Genomic DNA, 14,183 nt, shown 5'->3' on the forward strand with positions numbered 1-14,183 from the left:
AGCAGTGGGATATTACAGGCTGAAGCGTATATTTATTCGGCCCGCTTGATGGTAAGCGGTTACTATAGCCTTCAACGCCGGGAGCATTGCAAGTGTTTTATCGACTTTAGCTCCGATCATCCCCAGGAGCCTCAACCTTACTCACACAGGACTACTACACTGCAGGATAGCAGTATTATTCAGCTGTGACCTTCTGTAAGGTTGAGGTACTTCCTCGTTCGAGCTGCTCTTAAATTGTCCCGTACCTATTAATAAGAATATATATATAAAAATCTACACAATACACACACGGTCCTAAAGTAAGCAACTTAATGCTTGTGTATAGGTAACAGCCGACTGGTATAGCTACATTTTTTTAACCGACTTCCAAAAAAGGAGGAGGTTCTCAATTCGACTGTATTTTTTTTTTATGTATGTTACATCAGAACTTTTGACCGTGTGGACCGATTTCGACTAATTTTTTTTTAATCGAAAGGTGGTGTGTGTCAATTGGTCCCATTTAAATTTATTTGAGATCTAACAACTACTTTTCGAGCTATATCTAATAATGAGTTTTTACTTGACGCTTTTGTCGTCGACCTACGTTGTATTATATCGCATAACTTTCTACTGGATGTACCGATTTTGATAATTCTTTTTTTGTTGGAAAGGTGATATCCCTAGTTGAGTATCATGATAATGAAACCAGGATCTGATGATGGGATCCCAGAGAAATCGAGGGAAACTCTTGAAAATCTGCAATAACTTTTTACTAGGTGTACCGCTTTTGATAATTCTTTTTTCGTTGGAAAGAAGATATCCCTAGTTTAGTACTATGATAAGGAAACCAGGATCTGATGATAGGATCCCAGAGAAATCGAGGGAAACTCTTGAAAATCCGCAATAACTTTTTACTGGGTGTACCGATTTTAATAATTTTTAATTTAATCGAAAGCTAATGTTTATCATGTAGTCACATTTAAATTTCATCGAGATCTGATTACAACTTTTGGAGTAATCTTTGATAACGCGTAGTTACTTGACTATTTTTTCGTCGATTTGTATTACTCGTCGATGTAATTGAAGTCGGTTTTTTTTCGTTTGCGAGCAAACACAATTTTTTTTTCAATACACATACTTATAAATAATACATATATGAATATATAAATAAATATGTATATTACACCCAGACTCGGGGTGGGAATCGAACCCACAACCCTCGGAGCAGAAAGCAGGGTCACTACAAACTGCGCCAACGGGCTAATCGTTATACATATTCATTAGAATTCCTACCAATTAGAATTAATGGCCTTCCATATTATCATTAAAGAATAAACTTTGTATTTATCTACGATCCCCCAAGTAAAGGTTATCTTAAGGATATCGAGACCCCCAGATGATTGAGAAACATTGACCTAGGCTGTATAACTTCCCGATAGATAAAAATATTTTTTTATACAACTAGGTCGGCAAACAAGCATAGGGCTCACCTAATGGTAAGCGATCACCGTAGCTTACAGACGTCAGCAACACTTGTCCTATTTGAAAAATTCTTTCAGTGATAGATAGTCCATTTATCGAAGAGGGCTATAGGCTATATATCATTATACTACGAGTAATAGAAGCGGAGCAGCAATGAAGAATGTTTCAAAATCGGGTTTTTTTTTTCGTTTTGAGAGCTACCGCTGCATGCGCTGCGCAAACATAAAGTTTCGGAAAAATCATGTATGACAGAATTGCTGATATTCCACGCGGCCGAATTAAGTCGCGGGCAGATGCTAGTAATACATATATAAATAAATATGAATATTAATAGTAGATTAGTAGCCAGGGGCTGTAAGGCATCAATTGCAGCCCGAGATATTTAGGCGCACGAGCGCAGCGAGCCTATAGTTCGAGGGTACAATTGACGCTTACACCCGAGCTAACTATTCTGCTTTACGTCTCGATTGTGAGGTAAGTAGAAAAAAAAACCGGCATTACAAGAATAAAACATTTTATCATTAAAAAGAATCAAGTAAAGAACTTTTTAATTTTTTTTTCAAGATCGAAATTGAGCTTCGCCGTTCGATATTTAAAATTGATGACTATTATACTCACACGAAGACAAGGCTGAATAGCAAAGCGACCTCTTTGGTCATTGGGCTGAATGCATGATGTCTATTGCCAGTATGATGGTTAGATGTACGCGAACTTTTTGAAAGAAAGAAGTGTTTTTTTTTAAATGACACCGCCCTAGGGCTTTTCTAGCTACACTATTATCCTAGAGCGCTAATTAGTCATCTACAAGCTCCATTTGGAGATAATAAGAACCTACTTACCGAACATGAGACATGTAAACCAACATTAACGGCAGCAATCAATCCCACTACCCTCGGAGCTTAAAGGAATTTCACTGCAAACTACACCAACGGGTTAGTTGTCGATTAAGCACAATTAATCTGATGACAGAAATGAGACAACCCGCAATAGAACAAAAGTAACCCATAGAATAAGCAAGATGAAGTAGCAGTGGTCTGGTCTCATGTGTTGTAGAACCAATGACCGCTGGAGAAGGCATGTCCTGGAGTGGAGACGGCGTGTTGGCAAACACAATGCGGGGCGTATTTCGGCCCACTTTAAGAAACTTATTAATCTTTAATTCTTTATTAAACGCTTCACACTCAACGGTGGGAGGTGGGAATATCAGTAGGATTATCAGTAGGATTATCTCGTGTCGGGGGTCCGGACACAATACACAAGCAAACACACACAATACACAAGCAAAGGCCCAGGGCAAATTCTGTATGGGCAATACAAATTAAAATAAATAGATAAAGATTATTATTCGGTACAGGATGACATAGTTGATAAAGATGTGTGGACTTAGTGGCGCTGTATTTTATGCAACATGTTACTAATTTTGTACTAAAACACAGTTTATATATTATTTTTCAAAAGACTAACTGCGGGGTTTCTTGCCGATTCTTCTCTGCAGAATCTACATTCCGAATTGGCGGTAGCCTTACTTTTACAAATATAATAATTTATTTTTAAAATTTTAATTTGTAAAATGACGATTCCAAAGTGCTCTTGAGGCCTATTTGAATAAAGCTGTTTTTGATTTTGATTTACTATGTTCGGGGATCGAACCCGCAACCACCAGCGCAACGGCCACAAACCCAAACATGACTGGAGTGACGATCTATGTGAGATTGCTTGTAGAGGCTGAAGGATGGCGGCCCATGACCAGCAGTAAACTGCCATAGGCTGGAAATGTGCGGTAAGCTGGAAACCGTCAATTATTTCTAGAATTTTCCAATTTAAAAGTAATTATGCCTCGATTACAATAAAAGCCGTGATCGAATCAATGTAAACAATCCGATTGCAAAATATTTGCGCACCGCCGGCCGCTGGACGCCGCGCGCCGCGTCGTGCGAATGCTAATTCACTAACCAAAAACCTGAATTGGACGGTATTATACGGTAGCGCTTTAATTCATAATTAATTATGTTATTATATACACAAATAGAAAAATATTTCTGTTTGTTAATTCAAAATAATTATTATAACTTTTTAAATTTTTACTGTCACTAATGTGCTCTTTAACCGGTTGATAAATCTATCTGAAGTATAACGGTATAAAGCTAAAAAAAGTTAAAGTTTCATTTGAACGAAGTTCCTTATGGGGCGTTGCGTACGGAACCTTAGCCGGCAAAAACGTCCGTAACGTTAAATAAAAGCGTAAGATTTTTATGTTTAGTCTATGTATGATGGCTATACAGTTTCTAATGTATATTCTACGTGATGACTGTTATTATTATTGCAGTTTGCTATTATTATTATATCATTCGATAACCGTTATATATTTTTATAAATCATTATATATAAAATAAGGGTGTTAAGACAATTTTGTAGTCGTTTTTTTTATTTTATTTTTATCGATAAAAAATCATTACAAAAAGTTTATACCCAAATAATTATTTACAATAAGGAACTTTGTTCCTATCTGGTGTTACACGACACCACACGGTTTTTTTTTCTTTATCACGACCAAACTACTCTGTCAGTCAGTAACACGACACCACTTGAAAGTAATATTATTTAGGTGTGATCATCTGTAAGGTCGAGGTCCTACCCCGATCGGGCTGCTCCAGATTTTGAGCAGTTTCCTGCTGTGCCCTGCTTCAGTAAAAGATGAATATAATATAGCAAAGATAACTAAAGCAATAGTAATATTATTGACACAAATATATTATTTTCAAATTGTTAGGTATGCAAGTTTCGATAGAAGCTTCCGGCCGTGTCATACATCAAAGAGACCGTCGAGTTTAGTTTTCAAAATAGATAAGTTATGTTACAAATTGTCAAGCATTTATTGACTTAGCGATAAATTAAAAGGAAATTAGTCAATGCACAAATGACTAAGTAACGACCATTGAAGTAATAATGGATTAATTATATTTTATACTGCTGAATAAGCAAAATTCGATGTTTATATTTAGTCAAGACAGAGTTTTTAGGCTATACATTTGCGACAAGGGGGTTATGGGGATATTCCCGAATTTTTAATAGAGAAGAGCTTGGTCGCCGAAGTACTTATTAACACGTTAAACGCCGCCTTGTTTTTTAAGTTTTCTTTTTGCGCCACGAGGGACACCATGTAGTCGATACACCATTTTTCCGTTGTTGCCGCCGGGGGATAGCACATGACCGAGAGCCAGAGTCAACTTAAAAAAAATATGGCTTAGAAAAATATGTCATATAGTGTACGGAAAAATAAGTAATATCTTTAAAAATAGGTATGGTCATGCAATAAAAACTTATCTTTAAATGACTAATGACTTTTAAACTGGCCCCATTGACTAAGCAAGTGAGGCCCAACTGGTGTCCCTCACCATAGCGTTCAACGTGTTAAATAATGAAAAATTAAACAGCTTGGGAGGATAAATCTATTCTCGCCATTATTCACTAAATTGAATTATTCAAGGCTTTCTAAGGGTAGTATGAAACCTTTTAATTGATAGCTTCACCTTTAGTAATAAAAAAAGAAGAATAACAAACGCCACTATAAGTACAATAGTTTCAATTTAATTTTTATATTACAATACAGTGTACATTTTGTGGTTTAAACTTTTCTAGTACGAATCCAATTTCCACTTACACTTTTAGAAGTAAATCTTCTTTACGCTCGCTTGACTTGCGAAGCAAGCTGCTGAATTTGTGACGAGAGCGTTACGAAAAGTGTGATCGGGCGAAGCGAACGGAGAAAGAGAGAGAGAGGTGCGAGCTTACATTTTCTTTCTCTCTTTCTCTCATAGCCAGTTACGCTTCGTATATCTAAGACACAATGCAGGACTATTGTACCAAAGTTTTACTTCAGTCGTGTGATCTAAAGAACCTAAAGCAAACTCGTTTTTTTTGTGTTTGTTTGAGCTTATTAAGTAAATAAAGGTATGAAACAAATTTATGGCAGGGACAAGATAAAACTCAGGCTCATCTATGCAAACCAGCGCAACCACCAGTTACTACTAGATAAATACAAAATTGTGTTTACTAATCGACAAATAATACAACGTAGGTACACGAGAAAATAGTAAAGTAAATACGCATTGTCAAAGATTACTGGCTGGGCTGGATGGGGATTGCGGAAAACCGAGATATCTGGCGCGAACTTGGGGTGGCCTGTGTCCAGCAGTGGACTGCAATCGGCTGAACTGACTGACTGACTGACTACACATCAGATTTCGATCAAATTTAAACAAGACTGCATGATAAGCATCAGCTTTCAAGTAAAAAGCTTAATCAGCTTAAAGTAAAAAGCCAGTTAAAAATTAAAAATATCCCATTAAAAATACGTTTACCCTGTCCACTTATTGTTGAACAAAAAAACAGGTTGTCTTTAAAGTTGGTTTACGGACGATATTTTAACGCGACAACGTCATAAGTGGACGAGAAATAGATGCAAGCGTACAATGAGCGTAACGAGACAATGTGTGTCACTCTTTTTCTTGAATTCAGCAGCGATTTATTAGACATCGTCACGTCAAAATACATAGACCAGTAACGTCAAAAATAAATTGTGTAAATTTTTAAAATAGAATGACTTGACACAATTAATGATAAAAGTTTTCGTAACAAACGACGGAAAATCAGATTTACATGTGTATTCAGTAATAAAGAAATCGTTTCATGAGGTGCGGTTGAACCATCGCCTTTGACTAACACAGTTCAAGATAACTTAAGTCGTTACTATTACGAAATGTCAATGTTACAAAACGAAAATAAAAGTGAACTAGATTTCTTTCAACTATAGATATCCTAATAGGGACAGAAAAACAATTTCACTCTCCTAATGATACTGAAGACATCCTCATTAGGGCAGAGAAACGACTGAACTTCGAGGTTTAATAACATTTTAAGTGACGGTTTACATTGTTTTGTTTATAACTGACGCTTCTTGTTGTAAAACATAGATTGAGTAATATAATTAAACTAACGCGATCACTTTTCATTTTTAAATTTATATTTGTCCTAGACGTAAGACTTGCGTTGATGTAATAGTTATTAGTACGTTTACTGTTTTGTTGATGTACCCATATTTCGGGAGCTATAGTTTATTTTGAACGATGGGTATGAGACTAATGAGTTAACTGTGGTGGGCACAGTCGGAAATATCTGCTCAAAATATGAAGCAGCTCAACTGGAAGATCGTATACCTCAACCTTACAGAAGATCGCAGCTACATGACACTGCTTTCAAGCAGTGTTGTATTTCTAAAGCTCCTGGGCGGGAAGGGGGGGCGAGGTTGGCACCGCGTTTGCAATGCTTATGGCAACGCGTTTGCAATGCTTCTTGTGTTGCATACGTCGAAAGCTAAGCTACGGTAATCGCTTACCATCAGATGCACTGTACGCTTATTTGCGGACCTACTTGTATAAAATAAAAAATTCTGTTTGTTCGTCTAACAATCGTAATAAAAGTTTATGTGCAGAACAAATGCCTACAAAAACCCGTTTTTTTTTAAATACGATTTAGACTATAGTAGTTCCGTACCACTATAAGATTTACCGATGTGCATTTTTTATAACTGTGTTTGCCCACAAACGAAAACCAATTTTAATTACATCGACAAGTAATACAACGTAAGTACATGAAAAAACCGTCAAATAAATACGCATTATTAAAGATAAATTAAAAAGTAGCCGCCAGATCTCAATCAAATTTTAAAGAAATCACATAACAACCCTAGTTGCTCAGAAAGGGCCAATCGTAAAGCTGAAGACGGACGAAACCGAGTCACTAGTCACTAGGTAATAAAATAAACTTAATCATGACCTAACTTACTGTAATAACTCAAACACGCCCTACGCAAACTTATAACTAAAAATTCCAACCCTATGACACGTAGATAAAACAAGTGGAACGGAAAAAGATGATAAACAAAATTTAACAAAGAAAAAAATCACTAATGACTCTACTCTATACATATAATAATACTGTAACTAATTTATGTTTGTACGTGTAAGATACTTTAGAAAAATGTATGAAGGGTCTTCATACAGTCAATAGAAACCGAAAATATTACTTTTACAATTTTTATCTGTTTGTCTCTTCTGTCGACTTCCAAATGTTATACAACTAACAAAAAAAAAGTGTGTGTCAGCTCCGACGCACGACTGGAGTTTACTCCTTCAGATCAACTGTCTAAATAGGCACAAAAAAGGCTTAGTCTAAGAAAAAGATTAATACCATAATAAAATGGTAAATAAATGAATCAAATATTCCAATAGGGTTCCGGTAATAGCGCACAAAAACGTACCGAGGTCATTCATTCAGTAGATTTTACTACTGATAATTTTTTCATACCGTATGCCTTATATGAAAATCGATTCTTAAGGAGTAAACACAAAAAAAAAGAAAAAACTATATATATAAACACCATAATTGGGACTTCTATTAAGTCATTCAAATTAAATTTAGTATAAATTATTGAGATATAGCAGTGCCCTGCTGGAAATAGCTTGCTCAAAATTTGGAGTGGCCTGACTAAGGAAGTAACTTACAACTTCTGTTTCAATACTTCTGATCTTTCGGACTTCAATACGCTACGTTATCTCCCTACTGGCTCAAATGCTTGCTTTTTTTATCATAGAACCGGTACAACCTTGATTTTACTCATACAATTTCATTAAAAATATTAATTAATTATAACTTAAAAATGACCAAACGAAGACGGGTCAGATCGCTAGTTTATTAATTACTCACAGCGCATAACACCATCCGGCTACGATCAATGCTAAAAGACACCTGCGTTCGCGCAGTCGATCAGTCTGCGTTCGACCGACGTTTCGTACGTACGTGTCATTGGCTCATTAATTGAGCTTTCGTGTATCGGACCTATACGTTGTGAATCGAGTGTTATTGAACGTACTTTAATTAACAAAAAAAAAAATTAACACACTAAGTATGATTATTTATTTTTAGTTACAAGTGTTATTTTAAAATGAATTAATATCAATTGAAAGTGTTGTATTTTGGAGTTGTTTTATATAAAAAAATGTTATTTATATTTTAATAAGTTTATTTACTTTCAAATTATATAAAAAAAGGCTTCGGTGTCCATTGAGTAATGTCGATATGTCAATGTCGCGTCGACGTTATGAAAAAAATAATTTAACTTTGATTTATTTATTTATATAATTGTAACGGTTGTATGCCCGCAAACCAAAATAAAAACCTACTTCAATTACATCGACAAGTAATACAACGTAAGTAACGAAAAAATAGTCAAGTAAATACGCGTAGTTTTAGCAGATTATGGTGATTATTACATTTAAAAAAAAAAAACGTGTGGTGTCGTGGGACACCAGATAGAAACGAAGTTCCTTATTATAAATTATCAATTTCAAGTTCTATTCGAGTTATAAAGATATAGTAACTACTATACTTTAGACACTGTATAGGCATCATACATAGACTATCATCATCATTACAGCCTATACAGTCCACTGCTGGACATAGGCCTCCACAAGTTTACGACAAAAATAACGTGAACTCATGTGTTTTGCCCATAGTCACCACGCTGGGCAAGCGGGTTGGTGACCGCAGTACTGGCTTTGTCGCACCGAAGACGCTGCTGCCTGTCTTCGGCCTGTGTATTTCAAAGCCAGCAGTTGGATGGTTATCCCGCCATTATACATACATACATAGACTATACATTAAAATTTTACGCTTTTTTTAACGGTACGGACCTTTTGTACCGGCTAGGGTACCCCTCCGCAACGCCGCATAAGGAACTTTATTCCAAAAATATTTTATTTAACACTTTTTGTGAAATAATGAACGTATTTAAAAAAAAATCTATTGACATCGACCAGTAATACTACGTAAGACAAGAATCAATTATATATTTTTTGGTGTGTATACGCTAAGCGTAAACACACCAAAAAGCTATCATAAGAGGCGACTAAGGGATAACACAACACAGTTCCACTACCACATTGGAACTTAAAAAGTCGACCGGTGGCGGGATAACCATCCAACTGCTGGCTTTGAAATACACAGGCCAGAGACGGGCAGCAGCGTCTTCGCTGCGACAAAGCCAGCCTTGCGATCACCAGCCCACCTGCCCAGCGTGGTGACTATGGGCGGAACACATGAGTTCGTGCCATTTTTGCCGTGAACTTGTGGAAGCCTATGTCCAGCAGTGGACTGTGATAGGCTGAAATGAGGGATATTTCAAAAAGTACTTGATTATGTTTAAGAAAAACAATCACGTTATGAATATTTTGAACAGTAGGTATATTTGGGATGTTGTACTTGGGTATTAAGAGACTCGTTAAGAGATAAAAGGACCGGTGAAGCTTGAAAATCGACTCTCGTCTTAAGCCGTTTATGTGTCACCCTTGTCCTAATAATACAGTAAAATTTTTATCACGAATTTTTTTTAAAAGTAAAACTTCTTTACGCCCGCTTGACTTGGGGAGTAAGGAAAATGCGTGACGAGTGCGTTACAAAAAGTTTGATCGGGCGAGGCGAACGGAAGTTGAGGAGTTATAATTTTTTTTCATTTTATTTAACAATTTATATAGATAGCAATAGGAAATAAGCTCTTATAAACAATGCTGGTACAAAGGCACTGCTTATCCCATGATGGAATCTCTTCCAGTAGTCCTGCCACGGGAAACTTATAAAACAGTCGCAAAATTAGCGTTACTTTAGGAACAGATGATCGTGTGTGTATGTTGTAAATATTTATATATTTATTTTCGTTTTATTAAAAGGTCTGAAAATAAAAAATAATAATAAATATTACGGTACGCAGATTCCGAATCAGCTGGTGTAAAATAAAATAAGAAAATAAATGGTCGTCCTCATACAATACATAAAGTAATTTTTGATGTTTTTGTATGGTCGCAATAAATATACAAATACTTTTTGAACGCACCTATAAATATTTGACAACCAAGTGACAATCTTTTTGACAGGACATAAAATTTTTGATAGCTAGGAACATTTTGTATTGAAAAATTAAATTGTCGGTTTTACTATTTTCCGCTACTCATTATTTATGTTTCTCACCGTTTAAACCTTCCCCGAACTTCCACAAATATTTCAGGATCAAAGTCAACTAGATCGGTCCAGCCATTCTCGGGTTTTAGCGAGACAAACGAACAGCAATTGATTTCATATATATATAGAATATCTTTATATTAATACGTGAAGAAAGAACTTTGTACCCTTTTTTACGAAAATTGCGCGGACGGAGGAGTATGAAATTTCGCACACTTATAGTTTATATAGAGAAGGAGTACAGAATGCTAATATATTTTAAAATTTTGCATTAAAAATATGTTAAAACAATTTAAAAAAAGAACATTACACACACACACACTCTATGTTTAAACTTATAATTTAAATTAATTACGGTCGAATTTCGACAACTGGGCGACCACTAGTCATTATAATACTTCTATTATAATAATATACTATCTTCGTCCAGGATATATTTTTTATGTGTGTTATCTCATAACGTTTTACTGGGTGTACAGATTTTTATGATTTTCTATTGTAATCGAAAGCTAGTGATGTGGTCATAATTTAAATTTGATCGACATCTAATGACTACTGTTTGAGTAATTTATTTGATTATTTTTACGTCTACTTACGTTGTATTACTTGTCGATGTAATAGAAGTCGGTTTTTTTTTCATCTGCGAATAAACACAATTATTTAAAGAAAAACTTTCTGTTATTGAGTGTTTAGCCTTGTATCATGTTGCGTAAAAAAAAAAACTAAAAAATAACCTTTTTTAAACACTACACGTGTACTAGTCTTTGTGTCACATTAACCTACAAACATTGAAGAAGTAAATAAGTCTTTTTTTTTTCAAATAACTGTGTTTTCTTGCAAACTAAAAAATACCGACTTTAATTACATTGACCAGTAATACAACGTAAGAAGACGAAAAAATAGTCAAGTACACATTTTTAGAGATAACTGCTGGATATAGTCTTCCACAAGTTCGCGCTAAAAATCCCGTTAACTCATGTGTGTTGCCTTTAGTCACCACGCTGGGCAGGTTGGTGACCGCAGTACTGGCTTTGTCGCACCGAAGACGCTCCTGCCCGTCTTCGGTCTGTGTATTTCAAAGCCAGCAGTTGGATGGTTATCCCACCACCGGTCGGCTTTTTAAGTTCCAAAGCGATAGCGGAACTGTGTTATCCCTTAGTAGCCTCTTACGACACCCACGGGAAGAGTGGGGGTGGCTATGTTCTATACTGCCGTAACCACACAGCTGACTTTCACATCTCTAGTGCATATTAGTATGACATAGGCTGAATAACATCACACTATAACCAATCGCAATAACCGCTAAAACATCGATTTCGTTAAAAAAATATTAATCTGAATCAATTATTAAGTCTGATGTAATAAAAAAAATTATACAAATATTTTCAATAAAGCTCAAACAGGATATGTAGCTACTTACTATATTTTTTCCGCATTTGCAAGTAAATACCTATATACCCTATTTATAACAATAATAACTTATATACAATGTCACGTTAATATACATTATGGATTGTATAGCTGATAGCGATCGTTACTCATAGTAGGGAATATATCCACTAACCCGTATTAGAGCAGCGTGGTGGGGCTGTGTGAACTTGGCACCCGACTTTGGAAAAAATGTTTTTTTTTTGGATTCATTTAATAGATATTGGTTAGTAGTTGATAGTAGTGACAACAACTTTTTTTGTAGTTGTACAAAAAAAAATTTTTTGGCACCAAAAAATATTGCATCCCCCCACATTTAAAATAAAAAAATTTTTTCTTCGATTCTTATAGAGGAACGTTAATAGATGATTGTAGTGCATTTTGTTTTGTTTTTAGTAAGCTAGAAAAAAAAAATAATTAAAAATATAAAAAATAATAAATTGCGAGCAATTATCCTCATGAATTTTACCTCTATAAAATCAATTTGAAAGCCTCAATAATTACAATTACAGGTTAATTGAACGATAATTTCCGTAGCGATTTATAGTCATCATTTTTTTAGTTTGTGATAGAATTAATATGACATACTCGTAATATATAACAGTATCAGATGCAGTGAAAGTAAGAAAACCAGTGATTCAGTGCGAGCCAGTTACCGATGGATGGTCTTCACAATTACTGCATACGTCTAAAATGATTGAGGGACCTCTATAGAGGTTTGAGTGAAAAGATTTTCGTTTGTAGTTGAGTAAAAATTACAGAAAATTGAAGTGAGAGCCGCGGAAGTACGAAAACTTCGACTTCGACTGATTCGATGCGAGCCAGTTACCGATGGATGATCTTTACAATTACTACAAACGTCATAAATCCTTGAGGGACCTCCAAAGAGGTTTGTAGTGAAAAGACTTTTGTTTGTAGTTGAATAAAACTTACTGAAAATTGAAGAGACAGCCGCGGAAGTACGAAAATATCGCTTTCTACATGTTCCGTGTGAGCCATTACATATGGATGGTCTTTACGATTACTACAAACGTCATAAATCATTGAGGGACCTCCACTGAGGTTTGTAGTGAAAAGACTTTCGTTTGTAGTTGAATAGAACTTACAGAAAATTGAAGTTAAAGCCGCGGAAGTACGAAAATTTCGACTTCGACTGATTCGATGCGAGCCAGTTACCAATGATGATCTTCACAATTACTACAAACGTCATAAATCATTGAGGGACCTCCAAAGAGGTTTGTAGTGAAAAGACTTGTTTGTAGTTGAATAAAACTTATTGAAAATTGAAGTTAAAACCGCGGAAGTACGAAAATTTCGTCTTCCACTGATTCAGTGCGAGCCAGTTACCGATGGATGGTCTTCACAATTACTATAAACGTCTAAAATGATTGAGAGATCTCTCGAGATGTTTGTAGATGAGATATTTTTGTTTGCAGTAGAATAAAAATTACAGAAAATCCGGATCTTAAGTAAATTGTACTGTTACTAACAATAAGACTCTCGTTATTATTTCCAATATATAATTCGAAGTCTTTTCATTGTAAGTTCTTAGTAATTGTGTACCCGTAAACAAAAAGAAAGACTTATATTTACACACACAAGAAAACACACACACTCATACACACTCCCGTTAGTAATGTTTTCTTAAACATTATATTAAGTTTAGTTTATTTTAAATAGATATTGAATATTTTTATTATGAAAATTTGTCGTACGGACACGACGACCTAAATAATACGGTTGTAATGATAATGGTCACTTCACAACTTTGTTTTTTTGATATATATAATTGTGACTACAAATTTTGAAATTATTCATTTTTCATATTAATCAAAATAAATACGTCTTGCAATGCGGCAAATACGCCACATATTATTCTTGAGTCTTTAAAACATTTGCGGTTTATCGATGACAAAGACAGACTAGTACTGTAGAGTAGCGGTGTCTGGGACATTGCAACTATTGCAATAAACGCTAAGATGTCGAAAGATTATCTTTATTTATTTGTCGCAAAACAGGAACAATATTAAAAAAAAATCACGTTATGCGTATGCCTGGAAGCTACCGAAAATGAGAGTAATGTTGAAGTCACTATTGACAACTCTGTTGACGCTACATTAGTCTATCGGTGAAACAAATTGCTTGTTACCTACTTTACGCAAAGATACAAATATATCAAAAAGTGAATATAATAGAAGTAGTATAAAGAAGTGAATAGTCCG

At 35.1% G+C, this 14,183-nt stretch overlaps 1 protein-coding gene across 1 annotated transcript in view; it reads left to right on the forward strand.

Moving 5' to 3' along the window:
* The first annotated feature begins 8,245 nt into the window (after nt 1-8,245).
* The window catches only part of LOC123666170, a 74,743-nt gene continuing 68,805 nt past the window's right edge, over nt 8,246-14,183 (forward strand). Inside the window, exon 1 of the mRNA XM_045600372.1 lies at nt 8,246-8,425. The gene's annotated coding sequence lies outside the window, so the exon portion shown is untranslated. The remainder of the gene's footprint in view (nt 8,426-14,183) is intronic.

The sequence above is a fragment of the Melitaea cinxia genome, chromosome 25 (assembly GCF_905220565.1).
Source record: "Melitaea cinxia chromosome 25, ilMelCinx1.1, whole genome shotgun sequence".
Lineage (NCBI taxonomy): Eukaryota > Metazoa > Arthropoda > Insecta > Lepidoptera > Nymphalidae > Melitaea > Melitaea cinxia.